This window comes from Meleagris gallopavo, chromosome 8, assembly GCF_905368555.1.
Source record: "Meleagris gallopavo chromosome 8, MGAL_WU_HG_1.1, whole genome shotgun sequence".
Taxonomy (NCBI): domain Eukaryota; kingdom Metazoa; phylum Chordata; class Aves; order Galliformes; family Phasianidae; genus Meleagris; species Meleagris gallopavo.
In genome coordinates this window covers 13,888,880-13,915,921 of record NC_139411.1, presented here as the reverse complement: position 1 = coordinate 13,915,921, position 27,042 = coordinate 13,888,880, and the positions used below count along the sequence as shown (strand labels likewise).

The 27,042-nt window shown below is 35.3% G+C and overlaps 1 protein-coding gene across 7 annotated transcripts in view; it reads left to right on the top strand.

Moving 5' to 3' along the window:
• Nucleotides 1–27,042, top strand: part of LRMDA (leucine rich melanocyte differentiation associated) — a 638,659-nt gene that overhangs the window by 14,337 nt on the left and 597,280 nt on the right. The gene's annotated exons all lie outside the window — the stretch shown is intronic.

The window sequence follows — 27,042 nt, the reverse complement described above, 5'->3', positions numbered from 1 at the left end:
TATAGGTATAATAATCAGATGGCACATTCTTTCTTTCTGACTTTACTAATCTCTCTTACTCTAAAACAGTATTTCCTCATGATCGCTGTTATGAAACAAGAGTGAAGGCCTGCAGAAATAACTGTTATCTGAGGACAAGAAGCTTGACTGAAAGGAAGAACCTGCATTAACTCTGAAGCTATTGTCTCTTTTGCTCTCTGTTTTGTTGGAAGGTATCTTCTCTGTTTGACTAAGAAGGCAAGATTCTCAACACCTAACTGCAGCTGTTAAGAACTTGATTAGTCTTGCTTACCATCACTGAATAAGAAGGGCTTATGTCTTCCGGTATTCAACAAGCCTGCTGAGTGATCATGTTACAAATAGCTAGCTTGGACTTGGCATAAAAAAATCTATCAGATGCATCTGTTCATTTATTACTTGTTTACTATATTTTGTTTTCTGTGGCTTGTGCCATTTTTGAGGTCTTACATTTTATGTAAATCAACTTTACATTATTTGGAGATGTTTTTTCAGTTGAAAAAAGCAACCCCAAGACCCTTAGCTAGGGTAAGTGTGAAGAATGAGTATCACAGAAGTGCAAAAGGGCTGTGCGTTGTACTTGGGCTAATGAGCCAGCCTGTCAAATCAGACATGTTAAACAATAATTATACTGTCTTTAAGGTCATAGCTGATGCAAGTGCTGTAGCTCAGTTCCAGGCTCTTACTGTGAACTGAAGCTGGCAGTCATGTGGAGTTTTGTGGTTTGGTTTTGTTTCATATTGTCTGTCGTCTTGATCATGCTTGCGTTGTGATGAGTGAGTTGCTCCCTGGAAGAGCTAGAAGATCTGCTGGCTGTCATTTCTTTTCTTTACAATTTTTTCTCCATTTTTATATTCATTTGCCTACTGAGTCCATCAATGGAAGCAGTGAATATTCTTCATATAATATGGCCATAAGGGTTTGGTCTTTTTTGAAGCCATCTAATAGCTCATGTTTGTGTGAACTTTTGCTATGCTGAAAATTTATGATAATCTCTTTTAAAAGAGACAAATTGGAGATGCAAAAAATAGTCATGCTATAACATAGCTTATAGTCTATCCAAAACTCAGGGAAGTTGGTAACATTCTTGCTTATTGGATGGAATACCACTGAACTGTAGAATAGATGGCCTTCAAGCGCTAAGGTCTAATGTTTTCTTCTGCACTGTTGGTATCTAAGCTGCACTGATAGGTAGTAGTACCTGAATGCATACACGCCTCCAGTTCATTTCTTCATTGAATGAACAGTGTGCGGGGAATGCTGCTCTCAGAGATAGTTTACTGGCATCGCACACATACACACACATCTTAACATCTTTATATATAATGTGTGTATATTATTTTTAATACATAAAAACTTGGGGGGTGATCTAGTATTTGGTCTACTTTGATTTAATAGTTGAAATGGGGCTTTGTCACTGATAACCTTCTCGTACTCAACATAGGAAGAAATAATGTATTACTTAAGGATTATTGACAAAAAGTACACATCGGAGATGGGTGATGGGAGAAAGAACTGAGCTGATAGATTAAAATAAAAGCTATCTCAGAATGAAAAAATTCTGAAATAAAAGAAATAATAAAAGAAGAACTTGGACCAATATCTGTCTCCCTTGCGGTTGCTTTATCCAAACCTACCTACATACTTGCAAGGTTTTGTTATTTTAAATTCCTTTCTCCACAGACTTGAAAAGTACTCTGTATTGGTCTTGGCATTGGCTCTTATTGAGGCTGATAGGTGGAAAGCTACATCAATGTGATGTTTTTACTTTAGTGGTGATTGATGCATATCTCATATTATGGACTGTTTGGCATAGGTACAACATCACTGTTTGATCTTAGTAAAAGTAGGGCTCCTTGTCAATATTGCTGTTGTGAAGACTAGAGCAAGAATGTTTGGCTTATTACTTGTCGACACTTTTTTTACTTTTAGTAAAATTAACAAAGGAGTTAGAATAGGAGGTTGTCTTTTCTAAATCAATATGAAGTTTAAGTGCTTCATTCTCTTTCATTTTTGTATAATGTAGTTAGTGTACTGATACAGTATAAATGCTCAGTCCTTAATTTCTACATTTGCATTAAGCATCTGCTTTTAGGGATTGCTTTGCTGAATGTTAAAAGATGTGGGTTGTGTAGTTAAAATACACTTAATGATATTGAAAATGTGATTCACATTTTATAAACCAACTGCTTTTGCTACTTGGCTGTCGGGCCAATTGGTGCTGTTAGTTCCTTGTGAATACTTGGAAAGACATTGTAGTACTTAACGTTTTTAAACTGCTTTTAGAAATTTGGGCTGCCTTTCCCTGAGAATATGAATCTATGATCAGATATGCCAACAGGGAACTCTAGGAATTTTACAGAAAAGCTACGTATTACCCACACTTCATAATTTCATGAATTGTATTTCCCAGCGATTGGTTTGAAGATCACAGTTAGCATTTGTATTCTTTGTAAGAGAAGCTTGTATTTGCAGTAAATGACACCATTCTTTTAAGTATCAATGTAGGTATTTACTAATCATTGCATTTTTTTTCTGCATGATTTCAAGACCAGTTTTTAATTGTTTGAAGCATCCAATTATGTATTTGGAGCAATAGAGCAGCTTTTTATGACCAGGGTATGACAGAATGATGAAGTTTTATTTTGGTGACTGTGGTTTGGTCATGTGCTAAAAATGTGTTTCTGCAATTGAGTGTAAAATCTCTTAAAGCACACAGAAATCATGTAGCAAAAAATGTATTCAAAACATCTTGCATGTCAAGAGGCCATCATCTGCTGCAGTGCCACGGCTTTACAAGGCCACATGGCTACATCAATTCTGGGTAAGGATGTTGTGTTTTAGGCTTCTGCACTTTGCAGACTTTTTTGCTGGAGGAAAAATGAAAACTTGACCTTGTTACATAAGTGCTTAAAGGCAGAGGGAACAGGCATACTAGAAGTGCCAGGGATTAGCAGTATAAATGAATGTTCAGAAAACTCTGGTTCCGACACAATTAGATTAAGATTATTTGATAGTCTAGTGTCTGAATGGTAAAATTACAGCTGGTCAAGGATCTGAATGCTTTCTTTTTCAAGCTATTAACTTGCATTTAATACATTTTCTATCTTGGGCAGTGCAGTACTTTGGAATAGCAGAGAAACAGTCATGTGTGAATGTGATTAAGTTGGAGTGACTTTGGGGGAGAAAAAACATGGACAAATTTGGTTTTCGAAGAAATGGAAACTAGCCAGTAAAGTTAGAGTGTGTGTGTGTGCCTGGCTTACTTCTTTCCCTCTCACTTTTCCTATTGTTCTTCTTCCCCACTTCAGCTCCTTAAATCAGAAGAAGACTCCTGAAAGTGTTGTAGGCTAGCTGTGTTTTATTGCTGTCTGGGAGATGTGGGTGCAGGTGCAACATGAGGTTCTCCTTTCCTTCCAGAACCTGCAAATACTCTTTTCTGGTCACTGTTTTGTTTGTAGTCAGGAACCAGGCATTAAGTAGCTCAGCTGCTCCTGTGCAGCGTTAGTTCCAGTTTTACCAGGTGCACAACTACTTAATTGTTTCTAGCCTAAGTGGGAGAGTGTCAGAGGATTGTACCTTTACTGTTAATTCTTTGGCTTCCTTTAAATAAGTCATATCAACAAATAGTTTACTACTGCTGATAATAAGGCTTTCAAATGTCGACATATCTCTAATGAGAATCTATTTCAACCCATTTAATATAGGCCTCTACTTAGTCACCAAATTAGAGACTCTGGCCACTGCAACCTCAGGTGTTTTGAAACAAGAGCTTTACCTGTGTTGAAATGAGCAAGCACCAGGAAAATTGTTTTTTTAGATTGAGCCAGGGTCTAATGTGTTACTCTGTTTTTTTTTTTTTTTTTTTTTTTGCCATCATTTGTCTTGCTTTTTACTAATTGGTAAATGGAAGAAGAGCAGATACTTGGCTGTACCAAGCTAAATGTAATGGGCAAGTATTTCTTTGCATGTTATAGTACTGCAGACAATAATCTTTGTTACTCTAACTCTAGTGTTTAAGGCCAAAGTGAAAGAGTGAAGTCAGCTTTAAGGTACTGTCCTGCACTTTGTTTCCATTGTGCCTTCTGTGTGGAAACAGAAGTGCACGGAAGCAATTAAGACTAATGTGAGAGGGAAGAGTAGAGCTAGAAACCCATCAGCATAGCTGGTGACAATTAAGTTGATACTTACATTTAAAGCATAGCTTGTTGCTATTATTTGCCCCAGAATGAATAAATAACTCTGATGTTGTATTAGATGCATGTTCGTAGTAGGCAGAGTAGTGTCAGAATTATTCAGTAAGCTTAATTGTATTCACAGAAGCATCAAGTGTTTCAGGCCTGTACCTTTTGTTTAATGTGGTATCAGGAATTCTGATTTCCATACAAGTCTCATTCTTAAATGATAATTCTTATTGTGTTCTCAACCTTTTTTTTCCGAGTGAAAATGCACAAGTAAGTCTGCAAAAAAAAAAAAAAAAAAAAAAACGTAGGTACAGATTTACGGTAAGGATTTATATGTAAATTTATGAAAACCGAATAATGTCTGAACTTACTCGTGTAAAAGAGATTTGATTAATTAATTTTTTCTGCTGCTTTTCAAGCCTTTTACTCCTTGCAGAAGAAAAAAGTTTCCTTTTCATAGAGTTTCTATGCTGAACAAGAGAAATCCTTATTGTTTGGATCTATCTAGTTGAATAGAACTAACCTTGTTCATATTATAGTCTGCTCACATTGGTGCATACATGTAGAAAGCTAGATATTATTCATTTCAGTCCTGTGCGGGTCTGTTTTTCCGCAATGTTTATAAATCCCTTTGTGCTACAGAGCCTTTTATTTATTTATATTAAGGCCTTCTTGTCTCCTTAAATGATCATTGAACAGAAAAAGTAAATTGCTGTTGAAATCCTCTCACTGATGATTTCAGCTAGACCAACCGGTAGTCTATTAAAAACAAACACCTTCCTTCCCTTTTTACTGTCTAACTGACAGAGTGTATGAGAGTGGAAAGCTTTGACCCCAGAAGGCTTTGAATGATAGACTCTTTTCAGATTCTTGTGTAAATCATGCTAAGACCCAATGTGTAGGCTTGACAGATCTTCTCTGAGTTTGACATTGCAACTTAAAGCTTTTATGTTATTTAAATGTACTAAAATGCACCCTGAATAAAACTACAGGTGCTGCTACGCATCTAATAGAGCATAGTAATACTTGGCTTGGAAAAACTCGGATGCTGGTGAAAGAGTTAAGCAAAGCAGCCAGAAACCATTTTCAGCTTTTACTTTGCAGATACAACCTTTTAAGCATACCTACATTTACCTGCAATGGCAATCGTTTTGCATTTTAATGACAAATCAAGTACGCTAACTTGCATTTGAAACGAAAGTGCCTTAAATGTCTCTGGCTGTCAGAATGAGATGTTAGGAGCTTGATGAAAAGAGAACAAAGAAGACAAAGTATGAAGCCTAGATACAGTGCAAAATGAAATAAAACCTTGTATGGCCTGTCAGGGGTGTCAGTTGATATTCCTATCTAAAGCACATTATAGTATTACTTTGCAGCTCATAGCTTACTCATCTGTCTTTTTTAATTCATCACATTCTAGCCCACATCTTTTAAGTCCCATGTGTCAACAATGGAAGAAATCTGTTAATTGACAAATGAGTGTCACAAATGTGAATTGGTGCCTTTACATCAGAGGCAGGTAGTCTCTGTTGTTTTTTGTCGGCTCTATTATTGGCATAAGCCAGTGTAAGACATCTGTCTTTGCCAGAATGAGAGATGACAGCCAAAGAAGGGCTGTCATTGTTTTAGTGCATGTTCATTCTGCAGAGATACTGTATAAAGATAAAATGTCAGTTAAAAGAATATGAAAAACTATTGGGAGGAAGTCCTTAAATTACTTGGGAAGGGGATCCGGGAATTGGTGCCAGAAATGAAATCGAACATTCCAGTTTGCATCTATCACATCAATTTAAAAATAATACTTTCTGAGTAACTGGGTCAGTTTATAAGGCGTTTAGGAAAACGTTAGGCTGTGTTGGCATAATTAGCTCATAAGATGGAAGGAAAAAACACACCTCCACAGGATATGAGTTTATTTATTACAAGTTCATTTTTTCAGACATCTATAGAATTGTCTCAATAAAAATACGCTCTGTAGCATCTCTGGCGTTGATTTGCATCTGTTTTGAAATACTGAAATTGCTCTTTTCCAATTGCTTTTTCTGTTATATTTCTATTTTAGATTGATGAATAACATAATGAAATAAAAAGCATAGCCAGCTGTGAGTTGATGAGACATTTAATAAGAAGAAAATTATTAACGTAGTTCTGGGGTGTCTAGAGGGTGTAAACTACACAAGTTACTCCCAAATCACTAAATTTCTTTATTGCAGTAAATGATTTTTTAATACCGGATAGTAAAAAAGAGAGGAGGAGGGTATTTTAATGGAAGAGGTGAAAAAGAGGAATAGAGCAAAAAATATTATAAAAGACCATCATCCTCCTTTCTATTTCATGTAAAAACAATCATAAGATAGATCAGTGTTAATCTACTTTAACAAGAATATGATCCAGGTGCTACAAGACACTGCCATTGTGCCCCTGCCCATTCCTAAATGGCCTGTGACTTGGGCTTCAGATCACCTCTCAGCTTTTGTTTTTGTGGATTGAGTTGACAGAATCCAGTGAAAGACTAAATCTTGAACTGTACTGAGGTAGTACGTGTTGAAATTCTGTGATGTTACTTTTAGTGAGACCTACATAATTTATTATTTAGAAACATCTATTTATTTCCATGGACTACAGCAGATACAAAGAACACAGTAATGCTATTTGAGCAAATTCTTTGTCACTCCTTTCAAGGTAGTCACCATTATTAGCTGATTTGCACGGATGAGCTGATAGTCATACTCTTTATTTTGTGGTGTGGCAGCTGTGCATTGCTGTCTGGAATGTGACTTGTCTTTCATGTTGCTGTCATTACTGCTAAAATACATCACCCATTGCCTTACTGTGCTGATAGCCACTGTTTGGTCTCCATAAATGTTCAGCAAGTGTCAATGAATGTTAATAGGTGCCATTTTTTTCTGCACGGAGGAATTCAGTGACACACCTTGGCTTCATCTGCGCTTCTGTGTTGGATGCCATTGTCAGTCTGCCTATCTGCTGCCATCTGTCACATGACAATAACACGTAATGGAATATTGACAGGATGGTTCAGCCTCTACTGTCATACCACTAACATCCGCTTCTGATATTCTGGGTCAGCATAATAAAATAGAATGCATTTCTTTTGGAGCAGCTTAAGGGTCTTAGTTTTAGAATTACTTATTCTTGTATTTTAAATAAAGCTCTTGGTGTAGTAGATTGTAGAATGTCTGAGTTTTGATGCAATATAGGTAGAATTGTCATTCATAACTTTGTTGGACTTGTCTGTTTGTTTTTTGCTTTTTTTCAACTTCCAGCAAATATTTGAGCAGTAGAAAATGTCTAATTGATGTTTTTCTCCCCCACTGTCTAACCTTGAGTTCTCTGGTTTTATTTGCTTTTGGTATAACTCCTCTCTAAAGGTGCATCCTACCTGTTTTACTGCAGTCTATACTTAATTTTGATTGCAAGATCAAAAGAATAAAAATAAAGTTAAATGATGGGTGCTAGTAATTTTGGAGGTCTTTGGTCTCTTATGGTATAAAGCCAAGGATGAGTTGCAGACAACTTCCAGTTCCTCGTTTTATCTTGTTGGATAGAAATACTATGGCTTTGTAAATAGATCTTCCTTTAAATGTAATACTAAGAGGGAAGATGGTTTATGTTGCTAAAATATACTTTAAAAAACAAACAAAACCCCTCCAGCTTTAAAAAGTATAATTTGTGAAACTTACAGATTATTTCCTTCTTTGTGCACAAAGATTAATGTGCCTTAATTGAATAACAGCATTTTCATTAGCGGAAACCCTATTCTTCCATTTACAGCCTTGTAGGGTAGTAATCATTACACCTTCCAGCTAGGTGTTTTAATTTCCAGTCAAAAGTGGTGTTATGTAAAGTGCCAGGCACATCTTCTCAGGCATGGTTTTTAGTAATCGCTTTGCAAATTCAGCTCCCTTTGAGAAATGGGGAGATAATATCTCCATTTTACAAAGGCCACAGCTGAAAGGTGAGGAAGCCTTGCTGATTAACTGTAGAAGCCAAGGGTAACTTTCAGCCTTTGATATCAATTTGCATAAACAACTTACAGGTGTTGTCAACAATGATGGTTGGCGCCTCCCACCCTCTGGCTCTGTAGTACTGCTGAAAATACTTTATTCTAATGTGTTACGAAGCTACATTTCATATTACTTGATAGCAAGTACATCAACAATGTTGATGATCCATCGAAGACTGAAAAGAAAGTAAAAATTTGGATGTATTGCAGACGTGGAAGAACACTTTTACCTTCAAGTGGACCAGGATTTTCTCATATTTATTCTCTCCTACCTCAATGTTATATAATTAAAAAAAAAAAAAAATTACAAAAACTGGGTAAACTGAGCCTGTTTCTTCTCTTGTTGAATTTTTATTTTTTAGTTAGGAAGGAAGGAGTTGTTCAGTAAGAATAACTGTGAAGAAAAAATCTAATCTCTATAAAATAAGTAAATGAACTTCTTTGTGAAAATTCACATGTGGGGAAAAACAATTGTACTGCATTAGTATTCTATCCTGTCCCATACTTAGTGTTTACTGCAACAACTTAAAGGAAAACTTAAATATATTAAATATAAAAATGTTGTACATGTGTGTGCATACTGTCTTGGCCATATCCCCCTCCCAGCTGCCAGCTGTCATACAGAATCTGAAACAGACAAAAATTTATTGGGTAGTATTTAGAAACATGTCAGTGGTAACGACTAGATCTCTGATTTCAATTATCACCTACTAAATTTAGGCTAATGTAATGCATTTGTAGACCTGTTGAATGCACTTGACATCATGTTTAAAATATTTGAAACTGCACTGTTTTTTAATATCATATGTTGACCACTTTCTTTTTCCTACACACATCTGGTGCATGGCAGCAGGCATCCCATGTGACCCATAAAAACTTCAGTTACACTACTTTGAATGCTTCTTTTTTTTCTTCAGATAATATTTCAGCAAAGGAGAATAAAGTAGTCTGAGGTTACAACACAAAAATTTTCTTAATGAACTACTACTCTGATATTATTCTGTAGAATGACTGGGTCATGTGGCAGCCATGATTTTGTACTTCCTTTGTTTTGTTACATTAATGGAAATTAAAGTCTGAATTCAAGTTAGTCTGTGTTCTGCTTTATTTGGTCTGTAAATATTTTATCTTATTTTAGTAGTATTGAAGGGGGATCTTTCAAAAACAATTTTTTTTTCCAAATATTGTGGTAATTTATAGTATTGCAAGATGTTTTTTTTTTATCTTTCAATCTTTTATGCTTTTTCTGCACATCATTCTCATGCGTACTTGTTAACTATCTGCTGATGTTTGCAGTTCTGAGCATGCCTTTTAACCATTAGGATAGTGACATTTGAAGTTGTGTCCACATCTATGCGCAAGTAATGTAAGAAACATTGTCTTTAACTGTGTTTAGGCTACTTTAAACAAGATCATTGTCCCCATCTTGGTAGCTGCATGGGGCAAGCGTGGGGAATTTTGGAGGAATAAACATCATCCTTTTTTTCTTCTATCCTTCTTTCTTTCTTTCTTTCTTTTTTTTTTTTTTAAAGCAAGTCCCCAGCTTGCTTATACTAATTTTGCTTTGTTTTTTTTTTTTTCATCTCAGAATCTATTTTTCATTAATAATCTTTCTGGTTGTTCGAATATATATATTTTTTCACTTTCTACACATTGCTTCCAGACATTCTTTAAGTGTTCAATCCTTAAAAATCTAAAAAATATTTTTAACAGAATTTGTTTTAAAAAAATAAAAATAAATATTATGAATTCCTTTCCCATTTCTGAAATACAAGGCAGAATAGCAGAAGCATTTCAAAAGGGATTTAGAAGCATGTCTTGTGGACAAGGAAACAAATCCTGAACGTGAAATTTCAATAGTTGTATGTAGCTCTACTGAAATGGCGAAATGGTGAAATGGCTAAGGATTTAGGCTTACTGTTCATCATTTTCAGAATTGCTAGAAGTATTTTGAATGGCCAGTTTCAGGAATAGTCTTTTATGACCCTTATTTTCTGAAGATTTTCTTTAGTTTTCGTATGGGAAGTGTCTGTGTTTCCTTAAAAATCTTCCAAGTTGAGCATGGATGCAGATGGTATTCAATAATTACAATGGATCTACATACTAGCTTCATGGTGTAATTGAAGTTACTGTAGAAAAGCAGTAATATTTCCTGTTTAGACTTAAGATTGTCTACTACAAATCTAAAGATCATAATTGATCAAAACAAGTCACAGAATGTGTATACATAACTTTATTTTATCCATGCTGTATAGATCATCTTATCATAGAGGTGCGTTTTTATGACTAGAAGATCTGTTTAAAATGAGTCTCTCAACTCTCCTTAGGTAAGTTTTTAACTTTCCTTAGATATTTGAAAAACAAGATCTAAGGCTTCAAAATATAGATTTCAAACACAAAGAACAAACTGAAGTTTAAAAAGTTTGTGAAACTTGCTTTGTTCTGTTTTATATATTTTTATATATATATATATATATATATATACATATATATATATAAATAAAATAGGATCCACTTAAAAGAAGTCCTAAACTAACATAAATATATATACAAATTTTATATATATATATCTGTATTTGTATTTATTTGTATTTATTTGTTTATACAACAAATAAATACAAATACAGATATATATATATATATATATATATATAAAATTTGTATTTATATTTATGTTAGTTTGGGACTTTAAGTGGATTCTATTCTCACTGTTGGTTCTAACACACTTTATTGTTTCTGTCAGAATGCTGAGATTTTGAAAAAGTGCAGGATTGGTACTTAATTTGTCTGTTTTTATATGTTCTAATGATTGTATGTTGATTTGCAACTCAATAGAGAGTTCCTCTGCTGCTCCACTTTGTGAATTTTTCTGATTGCTCAGTTTTTCAGTCCTCAGACTACTCCTGTACTGCCTGACTGCCATCTTGCATGATCTTCTTTTGGATGGTTTTGCTGACTTCCGCTTTATTTCCGCAAATTGTTCTTATCTGTGTGGCTGCTAAAAATGTTTTGTTTGCTTCCAGGTGTCTCGTCTTACTTGATAGCATGGTACCTGCCAACCTTATGTTTCTACAGCACCTAACTCTGTCTTTGGTTTTCCTTTCAATCAAAAAGACAATTACTGCTTTCAGTAAGTCTTGTGGAACGTTTTCTCAAATATGCAGATCTATTGCAAATCCATTGTACGTGGTGCATCTGCTGCCCACTTGCTTTGTTAGAAGACGATGTTGAGGATATGTGTATGTGTGTATGTGTGTGTATATATATGTATATATATGCACATGCATGAAAAGTGGAGAGGGATAAAAATTAGTATGTTGTTGTTTTCTCCCTGTTAAAGCTGTTAGGTCTATTATTAAAAAAAAAACTGCATGCTATAGCAACGAACTCTAAAATAACAAGGCTTAACAGTTTTTATGTTGCATAAGCAGACAAGTGAAGTATATTTTATGCCTTTGTGGACCAGAAAAGTAAATACTATGTTATTTACCTTAGTTTGTCTGTGTTGATAAACTCAATCAGTAATAAAAGTCTCAAAGTTAATTAAACTTGGGCTTTATGTTTAAGATATTGTCCTATTTTCTTGTTACTTCTCAAAAATGCTTCATCAACCATCATTATCCTATAAAATGTTTTCTGTGCAGTAATCAGAGGGGAACTTTAATTAAATAGAAGCCAGTTTCACTTTGTGAACCAATAATAATTAGTTTAAGAAGCAGCAAAATGCCTTACATGCTTTCGTGAAAGCCAGAAAGGGACAAAAAATAGAATGCTCATCTGTGCTATTAATATATGGTTTACTTTCAGTTCATGAGTTCTGACACACAGTGCTATCCTTCTGATCAGTGGTCTGAACGTCCTTCTGGCATAGATTGGATTAATCTGTTTTAAATATGAACAAACATGTTTAAACAAACATTTTTAAAATGGCAACAAATATATTTACTCTGCAATAGAGGAAATGACAATTGGAGAAATTAATGCTTGAAAAGAGTAGAGAAGAATTTTATACCAGTATTTGCTTTGCATTTTTTAATGAGTTGTGAGGCTTTGTTGCTGCAAGACTCTTACAGAAAGGTGGTGGTGCACTATGTGAAGACAAATGTCTTGGGGGAAAAAAAGGGCCCTTTTCTGCCAAAGCTGGAAGATGGTTCTGGCTCTTCATTTTTTCCCCACCTTCAAAGAAGTCCAAGAAAACTGCTGACACTTACAGAAGTGGAAAATATGATTTATGGTGGCATGTATTACCCAAGCAAATCTGTTTCAAGGAAGATTGTTTTTTTTATGATAGGTTGTAATAAAGGAATAGTGTATCATTCTTGAAGGAGTACTGGTTCAGATTCCTCTCCCTTCAGTTGCCTCTACCGCACCCCCACTTTTCCCTTTCTACTTTGTCAATCTTTAGGGGTTTCAGTATTGATGTGAGCTACAGAAGAAAGTTCTTAAGTTATTTTCAATTCTTAAACATAACTACTTCATGCAGGATGATGTTATGCAACAGTAATTTCTGCCATGTGGCTGGAGGCTATACCCAGCTGCTATTAAGTAACTTGGGTTCTTATTTACTGGCTCTAACAATATTTCATTACAAAGTTTTTTTTAGAACCAGTAAGTTTCTTTTACTAAAGACTGTAGTAACCTCATCTACTAATGGAAATTGGTTGTTTTCAAACAGTACTCCTTACTTAAAGTAGTTAAACTGGCTTTTAAATGTCTTTGTGTATAAAATGCCATGAGTAGGACTGGCCACAGTATTTGTTTAGGTGATGATGATGTTGGGAAAAGAGAGAAAAAGCAGATAAATAAAATAGAGATGATTCTCCAACACTGAATAGGCTGAAAAGAAAGGTTGGTGAGGCTTAGTAAATGACAGTACTTTTACAAGTTATGCCAGGCAATAAGGTGAAGATTAATTAGACAAGTGACAGGAAGGAGATAATGACTCAGTGCAAGTCTTAGACTGCAACTGGAGCAAAAATTCTATGACTGACTATCTGTCACTTATCTGGGCTGTGACACTGGGGAAGATGAGAGGCTGTTGTTGACTGTGGGGATATAGCTGATTCCAGCGAGGGAGATGCCACAAGCCTTGTAAAAAGCCTTTTTCTTTGTAGTTAGATCAGGAACTGATGTTTATACCTAGTTTATGAAGTTCTTGTAGTTTTGAACTTTTTACTCCAAGGAAATATAAAATGTATAGAAGCAATTCTGGAGATATCCAGAATTGGGATACAATAAATGTAAGTGGATCTTCCGTACTGAATTTTAGTTTGCCAGTCATGATTTTTCTCCTGCTCTTTTAGTAAAAAGGATGCATAGGGCATAAGTGTGGATTTCAGTAGCTGTTTATACAACAACATATATCTTTAGTTTAAAGTTGGGGGGAAAAAAAAAAAACCTTTGGTGTTACAGCCAGATTCAAGCCATTTCTGATGCTTGTACTCATACTGAGCAATATCTCTTCTGTGATTTTTTTTTTAATATTGTTTTTTTTCTTTCTGTAGACTGGGACTTCAGTCTGAAGTACTTAATCTTTGTTTCCTGTTATGAACCATTCTGAATGGGTGGTGTATACGTTTGTCCCTCTAAACAATACTGCTTTAAGAGGGCAGCAGGGTTTATGGTGGGACGTGGTTTTCTCAGAAAATGGTTCTAAACTTGGGAGTTCTTTGTTGCCTCTGGAAAGATGCTTTGGCTCAGTCTGTTAGAAGTGTTTTACCACTGTAGAAATGCGGAAGAGGAAGATACAGCTGTCTTCACAAAAACTGGAGCCTCACATAGATAAGCTGAAATATTGCCTCTGAGCAAGGCGGGGGTTTCAGGCTCATGAATTCTGAACTTGTTTGAGGCATTGACTCTCATCTGAACTTTTAGTCGGTGCTTTGCATGGAGCTAAGAGTTAATGTATGGTACTGCATTTCTGTACAAAGCAAGTGCTGCCACGCAATTGGAAGTTCTGTCGTTTCCTTTTACTTCGAGCTATGGTATGATATATTTTTGTAGTTTCTGAGAAATAAGCTTGATTGATTCTTATTTAATATGTGTTAGGCCTAAACCTTTCCCCAGTCTCCTTTTAACCTTGTCAGATTTTTGTCTGTCATTCCTCTCCCTCTTTTGAAACAAATTCTTATAATTCAAATTGATTTATACCTTGATTGTGGTAAGTACTTTTGAGAAACCGATGCTTGCTGAAAACCTCAGGCTTTTCTTGAGGAGACCCTACAACTTGTGGAAAGAACTATGAAGACTGGGTTCTTGAGACTTTCGGTTATCCCATAACTTATTTGACAGAATAAAGACTACAGCAAAGTTGGTAAGAATTTTTCACCATTCATAGTACACATGATTAGGCATAACAGTAGTATAGCATGTCTGTAATATGAAGTATGTGTGTACCCTTTTTTGCATCTGAAGACAAGAATGCTTTATCTTCTGATTAAGTGGTAGACATGTAGGATATACTTAATGATGTTCTTAATTGTTTTGTAATACAAGAATGGAATTAATGTCCTTATGCTCTTTGCTGAGTCAGGATTTTTGTGAATTCCTGTACTCATGTTTCATGGTGTTAAGTCTCTACCCCTGTTCATTCTTTCTGTTAATAGTGATAAAGTCACAGAGCAATTATACTCCCACAAGCTGTCCTTTAGTAACCTTTGTCATTTGTCAGAGTGCATTAGGCCCTTGCAAATTTTTACAGACAAGCTAGTGGACTTCATGAGCTAATAGAGTGCTCTGATGTGCCAGCTCATCTGACTTGCCAAATTGCTGGTGGTTCAGAGGGGAACTCACTTCAGTTAAAGAAAGGTTTTATAGCTTTTTCTGTTGGAGTGAGGGATTTTCAAACAGAATTAAAATCAACAAATAATGCTTATTTGAACTGTCTCTTCTTTCCTGTTCTGCAAGACTTATTTTTTAAGCTTTTCAATTGTTTTTTTGGATGTGAATGTAATTTAATTAAGGTAGGATATGCATAGGGATGGTTATGTGCTAAATTGTGATAGTTTTACTACAAGCATGTGTTTGTGATGATACACCTTTGTGAATGTTTGGGATTTCAGACACTGCTGGTTATACTACAAAAATATAACTTAGTCTGATGCTGTCTTCTCCAATTATTCTGTTTCTTAAATTAGTCTCTTAACTCTAAGCAGCTAGTGTGTATTCCTCCTGATAATTTACTAGCATGAAATGAATATCTAGGGACTTAATGTTTTTTAAGTTGCCTGCTATGAAGGAAAGGGAAAAGTATGTGAAAGTGAGAATAGAGGAACTATTTGTAGAATCATTTAGTGTTAGGGATTTTTTTCAGGCAATGGATAATATGAAATCTTAAAGAAGTGGTAATTCAATTACAGTCATGGTTCTGTAAATGTATTTCGCTTTGCTTCTGACACTTTCAACAGATAGCTCTAATGCTTAAGGTACATACTGCATTTCTACTTCACAGGGATTGCCTTCTCCTAGGCCAGATTATGCTGAAGCGTGGTGGATGCCTATTACTTTGTAGCTGCATACATTCCAGTTTTGGGTACACAAAGAGGCAGATTATAGAAACCAGTTAAATAAAAGTGCTTTTCTGTCTCCTGACTAGAGCTAGGATATAGTAACAAATAATTAGACTAGTGTCTATGAACATCAGTAATGAACAGTATCATTCACAAGGAATCTGTTTAAATTAGGAGGTAGGAAACTTTTGCAAAGAGTTATTGACTTCGGCAGTAATCTTTTATATTGTAATCTCTGGTATTTTCTTTGAAACAACTTTTCTTTCTTTCTTTTTAATTGCTTATCCTGCTTCATTATTGTTACAAACTGGGCAAATCCTCCAGCAGAGAAATCGAGTTGTTAGGCTGATTCTGCTTCTGTTGTGTCTTTGCTCTCTGTCTTTCCTTGTGTGCACATATATATTTATTCTGCGGAATTCTGTTTCACCTCTGAGCTTAGTCTCAATATAATGTGTATGGCTTTTATTTTCATTTTACAAATATCCAACTGGCCACTGAAGACAAATATTTTCTTGATAGATTAGAAAGGTTCAAGGTACTTGAAGTTTGCACATCCTGTGAAAAAGACAGGTCAATTTTTTCACTCTGGGCATCTGTCTGTCATAAGCTCATAAATTGCTCTTGAAGCTAGATAGAAAAAATACTAAGGGCAACATCATATTTAAGAGTTTAAATGTGCTGATTGGAGTGTCTGAGAGTCTAACCTCAGGCAAAAGGTCTCCAGTTCAGTCTTTTTGACTGATGTGGAGTGGTCCACTGTTAATAATTTAGTTTCGAGACCTACTAAATGAAAAATAGGAGACTCATAGCATCACTATCATTGTTGATCTTCCCTAGAAAATATAAACTAATTGTATTTTGATGTATGTTTCCACTCTTTATACACTTAGTTGCTCCCTACTGTAGCCACTGCATCTGATTTTTTTTATTTTTTTTTAAGAAGCAATGATTTTTTTTATCTACAGAACACATAGCTTGCCCTGCAGCATCTTATGTTCATTTTTAGTGTGCTTTATTTGTGTATTAAATCAAAAATCTGCCATTGGCCATTATACATGCATCACTCCTACTACGCTTGTGAGTAGTCTGCTAAAGAGCATGTGCATTTCTACAGTTTGGAGCAAAATAGATCCTGGTATAATTTCACACATTCTACTGACCTTTTAAAGGAAACGTGGTGTTACTCTGGGAGAGCCAGCACAGCAATCCCATTTGTCTGATATTGCATTGCCAAAAGTGGCTTGTACTAACTATTGTGGAGGAAGAAATTGTATAAGGATCAGTGGAGAAGGAATTTAATCACAGCAAACTTCCTCTTTCTCCAGAAGTATTTTGGATGTTTATGAATCTTTGTTTTAACAAGGTTTTGATGATTTTATAAAATTGACACATCACAGGTTTAGGTCCAATCCTTGTTAAATGTGAGCGTGTAGCATGTCAGCATCCCATTTTTAGCAGTTAGAAGAGAATCACCTCTAGATTGTCTCCTGGAATTGTAAAGCGTTAGTGTTTAGTAAGAATCTTGCTTTTTGCTTTAACACAAGAATTATATTTTGCATTTTAGAACTTCAAGGGCAATTTGGGCAGTGATACACGGAGCAGAATATTCTGCCATGTTTCTTGTATGCCAGTGACTGAGTGGGAAGGCTTGTTTAGTTAACAAAGCATGACATCAGATATGCACGCAAGTTGAAATAAGTTATTTTTATTCTCTGAATACACGTGTTTTCTGAAATATTGTATAGTTTTTAGAGTTTTTACAGATGAGTGCTAATTCCTGTGAAAGTAGATTTAATTATGTATATTGTCATTAACTTGTCAAAGGCCTTCTTTTTAAGTGTTTAGAAATATAAGAGAATTGAACAACTGCTAAGATGTATAGAACATCCAAGGTTCTAAAGATGCAGAAGCTGTAGGGAGAAAGTAACCTTTTCTTCCCTTGAGGTTTAGGTTATTAGTTTGTAAAACTTATCTGGATTGAAATTCTGTGTTGTTTTCCTACTTTGTTTCCCTCACAGTAAGCATAAAGGCAAGTCCTGGGTACAGTGTTGACATTTTATAAATTACTTAAAGTAAGGTAGACTCTTTTGAGAAGAATAGTCAAAATCAAAAACTTCAAAATCTCTCTTAATACCTAACTTATAGATAGGTTATGGATTTAGAAAAAACTCTGAAGGTGAGGTTTTAGATGCATACGTTCTAGATCCACAGGGAAAATAATGGAAGTGTTAGCAATGATCAAAACAGGTTTTAAGCTCTTAAGCATTTAATATACCATTAGAAATGGAATAAATTTTGGTAGCAGCTATTGTCTTGCTTGCAGTTAGTATTCACAAAAAGAAAGGTTTATAGAACTGAGCATTTAAAAATTGTTCTTAAGCCTTCTCAGATCATGATAGCCTAGTTTAGCTCTACTATTCTGAAATTGATGCTCAAACAGAGGAGGAGGGAGGGATAATGGTGCAGTTGTTGCAGCTCCAGAAAATACTGTTTTTATGCTTGTTAAAGGGGGTGTTTTCCCTTCTAATTGCCGCAGAAGTGTCTGGGCTTGGCATGACACTTATTGGTCTACTACATACTACATATAATATATTTTAACATTTTTTTCATAAGCACATAAATGATGATTTTTTAAATAATATATTTTTCATACTATAGCCTCTGGAAGCTCACTTGACTTCAGTCTTTTTAGGACATCTATTCAATGTGATAATACATATGTATTTTTTTTTAATGTAAGTTACAAAACAGAATCCAGGAAACTGCATTCTTTCTTTTTTAATTGAATGATCATAGGCCTACTTAGATTTTTTTTTTGTTGCTGTCCACTCCTGTTGACTTTTTTTATCTGTAACTTGTATGCTTTCTACCTCGTTAAAATGTACTTCAAAATAATTGTGAGATATCTACTTAAAAATAATAAATGTTGTTTCTTTGTCGCTGTATCAAGCTTTCTCATTAATGAAAAGTGTGTTTGCAGCTTGGGAGAAGGAATAAAGCTTTCTTCATGGAATAGGAGGGGAAGTATATTTGCTTACAATTGAAGATAATTAAGTTGCTTTAGTTAAGTTAGATTACTATATCAGCTGTTTAAATGTGTATCAGGAAAGCGCTGAGTGTGCTTTGCCTTTTCTTAATTTTCTTAGATGGTAGCAGGGAAAAGAATGTGTGGAACAGTGCTGTCTCATCTCATTTGATACTTAAATACTCTGAAATTGGGCATGGTTACCAGGACTCCCGGTATGGTGGTGAGAAGCTAGTGATGTTTCGTTTCTTGAATTTGGAGTTTTTATTTTAATGCATGGATGTGAATTTTTCTAAGGTATTTGTTTTTCAACTTTGCTATCTGGGTGTATAAAGCACGCTCTAAAACTGGAGAAATGAAATCCAGTTTTTGGTTAACTGGGATGCTTCAAAGCATTTGTGTTGCTTCTGAAGTATCTTCTTTAGCAGCATCTTGGCTGAAAAGAGCAAAGGATTTCAGGCTATCTTCTGCCTTTGCTTTCTATGTGACCTTCTGGGAAAAAAATTCACAATATCTATCTAAAAACCTCATTGTAAGTGGTTTGAATATTCCTATGAATTAAAAAAACAAACAAACAAACAAAAAAACCAAAAAACCAAAAACCAACAAACTGTTGTCACAAACAGATCTATTGAAATTAAGAACTCAAATGTCTAAGGAACCACAGAGTATCAATATACTTATTTTTATCTTGTTGATATCTCTGATTGTTACTTCCATGCATACGTGTTTGTATTGTGCTGATGAATTGAAAAGGCTATATCTATAATACACAGAATTTGTGAACTACTCAGAACTTGTAAGCTCCATGTTCTCAAACTAAAGAACAGAACTTAATTGCTCCTTAAAAAAATGAGCTAACTATTTATCCATCTTCCCATTTTTAACTTTTTCTTTCCACTTAATGAAACCAAAAAAGTATTGGGTGCTAGAAGGAATTGTATTTGATTATATCTTAAAATCAGATCCTGAAATCTGGTTGTGGTGTTATTTCATCTGCTTTCTTTCTCTCTTTTTTTTTTTTCCCTGTGTTGTTCTTCCATAATGAGATTGACTTGAGTATAGTGTTGCTGAATGTTATGGGAAGTGACTCTCCATCCTGTGCTGCTGAATTTATGGGTCAGCATGTCATTTTCCAGCTGTGATGGTCTTATAAAAGTCTAAGGTTGGTAGGTGTCTGTGTTTTGATGGCATTGATGTAGCATTTTATTATTGATCAAAGACAAAAACATTTCTGGTTCAGGAGTTACAAAGAAGGATATGTACTTGCTATATGGAATTAAAAATCTCTTTCCTTGTTCCCCAAGTAAATTGCAAATTAACAGTAATAAATCATATTGCAGCAGTTGGTAAGAAGTGGAAGTACTTTAATAATTAAACAGTTCTTTTCAGTTCCCCTTTTTTCGTGTGATGATTTTCTAGACTCAAAATCAGCATGTCTCACACAGGCTACATATAATATATAGTTGTTTCAAATGAGCTTTACTTACTGAGCTTTTTCTAGTAATGGAACTCTGTCAGCAAAAAGCATATGCACCAGCAAATGATGAACGATGGACTTGTGTCAAATGGAAGCTTGAAAGGTGCTTCTGTTGTTAGATGGATTAGTCTGAACCAGGAGTTCGAATCTCCTTGACTGTAATTGTTTCAGAGAGAAGGAATCCCTGGATTGATACCAGGGGGTAAGCATGGAGTCAGCGGAAGAACTGCTTTATCAGATGAAAGTGAGGGTTTGCTAATCCACAAAGAGTAGTTTTATTATTGTGAGATGGCTTGCTTGATGTTTTTGTGATTCTTTTTTTTCTACATGAAATTTGTAAAGCTCTTACAAAAATATCAAGCTTAATTCCAATTATCTCTATTGGCACCAGTAATTATAAAGTAATCCGCTATATTTTTCACACACTTTCTAAAAATGTTGGTCTTCCAGTAGTCACTGTGCTAGCTAGAAAACGTCTTTAATCTACACTAGGTGTTTTGTCAATTACAGATTAAGATAATGAGGGATAAGTATTTCAAAGCAAGACATTCTTGTGCAAACTGTCTGAAAATTGTGCGTTTGTGTAAATAGTATTCTAATACTATTTCTTTGTATTTCTCTGTTAAATGCTTTGTGCTTTCATGTTGCTGTTGTGTACGTCTTATTGGGAAGAAAAAATTACATGAGAAGCAATTTACATTAGGAATTAAGCTTTTGAAATAATTTTCCTGTTTTGTTTATATATCCTCTCGGTTTTTCTTGAAATGGGTGTGCCAAAAGAACATTCAACAAAAGAATAACTATAAGCAGGGAGGCTTTCACTGTTCCTCAGTCTTTCCGTTGTGCCAGTTTTTCCTTCTCTTTTGCTTCTTTGCAATTGTTAGCCTTCATGTGAACTGAAGGGTACTTCAAAACACTGGAAGAAAATAGTCTGAAAGCTTCATGCGCATTTGCTTCATAGTAAAGAGGAATGAAGAAGTTGAAGACTTTTTCCACTGACAGGTGTTTGTGTGTCAGAGCACTGAATGCTTTTGATGGCAAACCCACTTTTCTTCATTGTAGCCTTCTTTCTAAATATAATAGGAGAAAAAGGGAAATTCTGACAACAAAAACAAAAACTCTCAAAACTGTATAATGGAAAGCTTGCTTTATTTATTTATTTTTAAAGAAGAAATTTAAATGATTTCAATGGCTATTCACTTTCTTTCTGTATGAGGAAAAAAGACTGCGTCTGAGGAATGCCTGGGAAAGGTGAAAGCATTTGTAAGTTGTATACCTCATTATGTTACAAAAATATTGTCATCTGATGATTGGTTGATGCAAAACTATATCGTGCTACAAACTGCAGATCCTCTTTCTTAAGAACAAAAAATCAATGTTTGGAGCCCTATTGTAGCACAGAAATATATTCTAAACTGCTATTTGATTTTTAAAATTTTGTTAACTTTTAAATCTTCTTTTGCAAGTGTATTAATATGGCATATATCTGTCTTCTGTCTTTGCTTAGTTTGTAGCCTGGCTCGACACAGTAAATGATGATTTTGCAGGTGTTAAATGTTCTGGTCTTTGGTTGCTTTCATATGTTAAGCCATGCAATAGAATCGCATCATATGGAATTAGAGATGCATCAATAGTAGTTGAATAGAGCAAGTGGAAGATGTTAAATACAAGAGATGAGGAAAGTATGGCTTAGGAAGTATGTCTTTTTGTTTCAAACGTTTAAAACAAACAAACAAACAAACAAAAAAAAACAACAAAAACCCCTACCTTCGATTCAATGTGATAGCAGAGAAATGCTAAAAACAAACAATAAAAAAAAGTGAAAAACCAAATCAAGCAGCTAAATCCAACCAACCAAACCTAAGCAAACCTATTGCCTGGATAACACTGGTTGTACATAAGTTTGTTTTTTGTTTCTTTTCTTTGAACAATGAGAGTGATTTCACGATGGTAAAAAGAGTAATAAAACAAAGTCCAAACTCACATAGGCAAATATTTGACGTAAGTGCTCACATGTTCATCCTGTCAGGTTGCAGAAACAGATGCTATGTAAACTGTGTGGCAGACCAAGGTAGTGGCATACAAGAGCCTTCTTCAAGAGTAAATGGCAACAGACAGGAAAAGTAAATGTATAATTGTAGATTATTGGGTTGCTGTTCTTGTAGGTGGAAAGTGAGCAAAAAGTAGGCTTAATCCAAGGCACTTGTCCTGTGTTATCTTAAAGCAATTTCAATATAAACTGTTTTCAACAACAGAGATTTCATGGATGATTGAAAAATGTTGTCATATTGTTTTTGAAAAAAAAAAAAAAGTGTTATTCCACAGTTTCTGGGACTTTGCTTTTCTGTACAGGATGGCTACAAGGCTATTTTGTAATATTTTTTCTTCACAGTTTGGTAAAAGCTTTCTAAAGGCCTTGTGGGCACAGAGGAACTCCTGGCTCTGGGCAGGACAGCAAGCTGCCCCATCCCTCATTGCAGTGCTGCAAGCCCACTCACTTTGCCTGCTGTCTGGGGGTCTGAGGGTAGGCTGCAGACTGAGGGAGCATGCAACCTCAAGAGTTTGGAAGAATGGCCTGAGAGGTCTAATTAGATGTCAAGACACACAAACAGAGGGTGTACTGTGTGGTGAGAAGGTACAGACCAGTGCCGTGGGACCTGTTGTAATAAGGAAGGTGAGTTTGGTATCTCGGTGGAAGGTGCTACATTGACAGATAGCACTGCATGATTGCTTACAACTGTAACTTTTAAAACTCTTTAAAAAGTATGTGATTTTGAAGTTGTGCATAAATGTAAATTTTGGTCTACCTCTAGCAAGATAACGGTGTGGTTCTGACTGCCACCTGTGTTGCACTGTATCTGTAAGTCCAGGAGTGCTGCTGGGATGCTAAAGCAGTCAAACAGCAGGAGCTGTGGCGTAGAAGTGGAGCCTTTGAGAAAGGACAGTACAACAGACGTGCAGAGAGAGTACTGCAACCTTGTGTCAGCAAGTAAAAGATTCCTGCCTGTGCTGTCTTCTCAGTGCCCTTTTTAAAGGACAAGTGACCTGAAGTCATACTCCCTGTGTCTCCTGTGAAATTGTACTTTGCACTATTTCATATCTTTTTGGAAGTAGACTCTTCAGCCTTCCCCCTCAGCTTCCTCTTTATTTTGAAGGTATAAAAAAGTGATATGCCTGAACAGAGCTAGTCACAGATGCTCTGCCAGCATGTGACTGGTGTGCCTGAGCTTTGTCATTCCTGCTAACTGACCCTTTTACTAAAAGTTTAATAGGGGATAAATTCACATGTGAATTCATAATCCTCTCAGTTGTGCCAGAAGGATTCCTTAACAAGCAGGCAACAAAGAGAATCTTATATAGCTAGACTTTTTCATTCCTCTTCCTCTTCATTCTTTTTCCAAATTTATTGGGTAGGCAACTTCAAGGATGTGTCTTTAACTGTCATTGCGATTTTTGTTTGTGCATAACCTAAACAAACAAAGGCAATATATTCAATGTGCGTTTCAGAGCTGCTTACTGTGTGGAATTGAATACATTTTTTTGAGCTTTTGAGTGTGATAGATAGAAGTATTATTTCTTAAAAATATTTATTTTTTTTTAGCATCTTTACTTATTCACTATAGCTTAAAAAATATGCTTTTATAACATGAATCTCTTGATACTTAACTGTGTGATTTTTGTATAAGGGAGCATTTTTTTATTTCACAATTTCATGCCTTGTTAGAAGCTCTTACCTAGTGAAGAATCTAAAGAGATACTGCAAGTGTTTTTAGTAAGATATGTTTTTAATCAACTTTGTTACCATTATTTTGGGTTCACAAAAAGAAGATTTTATGTTAATGTTCTGTTGAAGTGCCTTTGAAGTGATGATATCATCAGTCTAATACACTGAAAAGCATCAGGATTGCAAGAGTTACTGAGCAGTGGTTACTCAGATAATATTGTGGATGTCTTGAGAGTGCTTTTATAAAGAGGACATTTATTTTGTGTCCTGAAAAACAATGTTTTTTTTCTTTTTTTTAATTACATGCTCTGTTTCTGGCATTGAAAACAAGGAAATTCCTAACCACTAGTAAATGCATCATCTTTTTGCAGTACTTTTTCTTAAGCAAAATAAGCTGGGGTATGCTAGCCTGAATCAAAAGTCCTTGAAAGCTCTCATTGCAGAGCCCCAACTTGCTGTAATTGCACTGTATGCGCAACCAAAGTGTTGCAAAGATATTTTTCTTCTGGTTAAATCCTCCCTTTCCTATCAGTAGGCAACTACTTTTGAAGAATAATTTTTTCCTGTCAAACCTGTCACATTCTAGAGGTCTCTGTAACTTTAGAACTCCTCATTTTCTCAGTGGAATCAGTAAAAGGTGGTTTTGTTTTCTTAAACTTGAATGGAAGTAGGATGCAGCTGACTTTGGCAGGAGGAAATTCGGTGTAAGTATAAAATCCTAACAAGAATGTGTGTGTGTGTGTGTGTGTGTGTGTGAGAGAGAGAGAGAGAGAGAGAGAGAGAGAGAGAGAGATATTGTGCTCTGAAATATTTTAATGTCTTGGCAGAGACTTCTGACAAGCAGTGGATGCATTATCATTCAGAAAACAAGCAGCTACCCTCCTTTGCCTTCCCTCTCTGCTGCTCTTCCTTTTCTCTCCTTCCCCAGAGCCCCCCAGGTTATGCTATTTTAAGGACTGAGGATAAACTAAAATAGTTTTCCCACTATGGTTCTTTAGCGTTACAATGTCCTTAATCTGGAAAGAGCACTTCTGTATTTTGTGGTGATGGTTCTGAAGTCTGAAAGAAACTGTTGTTAAATTAATCAAATTTGACCAACTAAAATGGGAACTTTTTAGTGGCTACCATTAATGTCTTTGAACACTAGTAGGATCACACAGTACGTTTTCCAGCTCCTAAGTACTTGAATTTCACTGTGCAGCCAGCTTCTGGTTGAAGATGGTGGAAAGAATCTGAATTGAAAGGTATAACAAGGCTAGTTGTTTTATTGTTAGCTCTGCTATTACTTCTTTGTAATCATTTGTATTTGAGACCAAGTGAGATGTTCTCAGTTTGTATTAGAAAAGAGAGAGAGCCCTGGGATAGCTCTGAATTCTCTTCCATCTCTGCTTGATTCTTTTTTTTTTTTTTTTTTTTTTTTTTTTTTTTAGGAAAAATCAACATTAGAAATACTGCCAGGGATCTGCATGTCCCAAAATACTGCACTTTAGTTTACTGAGGAATTGCTGCTTCAGAAAAGCAGCCTTAGCAGACTTGGAATTTGGACTTTTGAAGGTCAGAATTAGGCAGAAATCTTGACTGTATTGTCCTGACATTTGTTGCAAAAATACATAGATGTTCATGTTTCTGAATCTTTATTTAGAGTCCTGTACACTCTAAATTATTGATCTCAAGATACTTATTCAATTTTATGGTTGGTACAGAGGTATTTCATGTTGCTGGTTTGGCAGCATCTTTCTTTATATATAGTATTGTAATGGAAAGCCCACTACGTATATCTTACTTTAAAGGTATGATTTACATATTAAGATTTTAAATAATGTGTGTTTTTAGTATATGAAGTAGGAAGGATAGTTTGCATGACAATTTATGAAAATGATTGTTATAATAGCAGTTTATACAGGCTTCTTAAATAATAAACATATCTACTTTGTGTAAGACTTCAGTGCAGAATGCACAGCTGGGTCTTAAGCTGCTCAACAGAGATGATAAAATCTTCGCCTCAGAAATTAATACCACTGTAGTTTCCATAGTATCTCTGGAGTTCACAGTGGTTTGTGTTGATGAGTAGGAGAATTATCAGTCCTACAAATACGACTGAAACTGTAGACTTTTGAGAAAGTTAATTATTAATTCATTTTATAAATCAAAGAAGATTATTTTGTTAGGAATATGCAGTATTAGAACAAACCATGTGTGCCTTTTCATACTGTAAAATTGGGCGCAGTTAATGGGTATTTTACATGTTGTTGGTATTGTTTGCCTGCTCAGATAGGAATGGGCCTAATGTGTTGTAATTGCACATACACAGCTGGAAGAGAATATTGGAGTATGTGAAAGAGCTTCATTTAGAAGGAAAGCTGTGGGATTCACCAAGAACAGGAGCTGTGGGGTCTGGTTTGTATCTGTAAACACTGCCTGTATGGTTTAGGTGGTAAAAATTTCACCACATGTTGTTTTAGCAGGCCATCCTGCTGCCTCCCATGATGTGCTGGAACTGCTATTGCTTATTGTCCCTTGGGTATATCAGACATAACTGAGACTGTATCTGTGTGTTTCTGTTTGGATCAGAAGTGCAATTTTAAAGTGAATCCCTCAGAACTCTCTGCTTAGTGAATGCTGACTTGTTCCACAAACTCGTTTAGGGACATGCAAGCTAGATTTGGAGAAAATTAGACTAAACCAAAAGCTGTCTTTGCAATGAACAAGCTTTAACCTCCAGTGAAGGCATTGTGATTGAGGCCTTTGAACATCTTCAGGCCATGTGGGTAGTGAGTTTTGGGAAGGCAATATAGCTGGAGACACATAATGGAAGAAGTGTCTTGACAGATTATTGGAAACGTGAGGGTAACAACAGCTTTTTGTTCAGGGTGGTTCATCCCAACTTGTAGTTCAATAATAACTACAACTGTACATGTAAGTTGATTGTTTGGTGCATGCTTTATTGCAATGATGAGTGCAATCACAGAAAATCATGCAAGAAATTTCTGATATATACTGTGTTTTTTGCAATGAGAGCATCTTTTATTGGCCTTTTTCCAACTCTTTGCTCCTCAAGGCAAGTAAGTCATTAATTGTG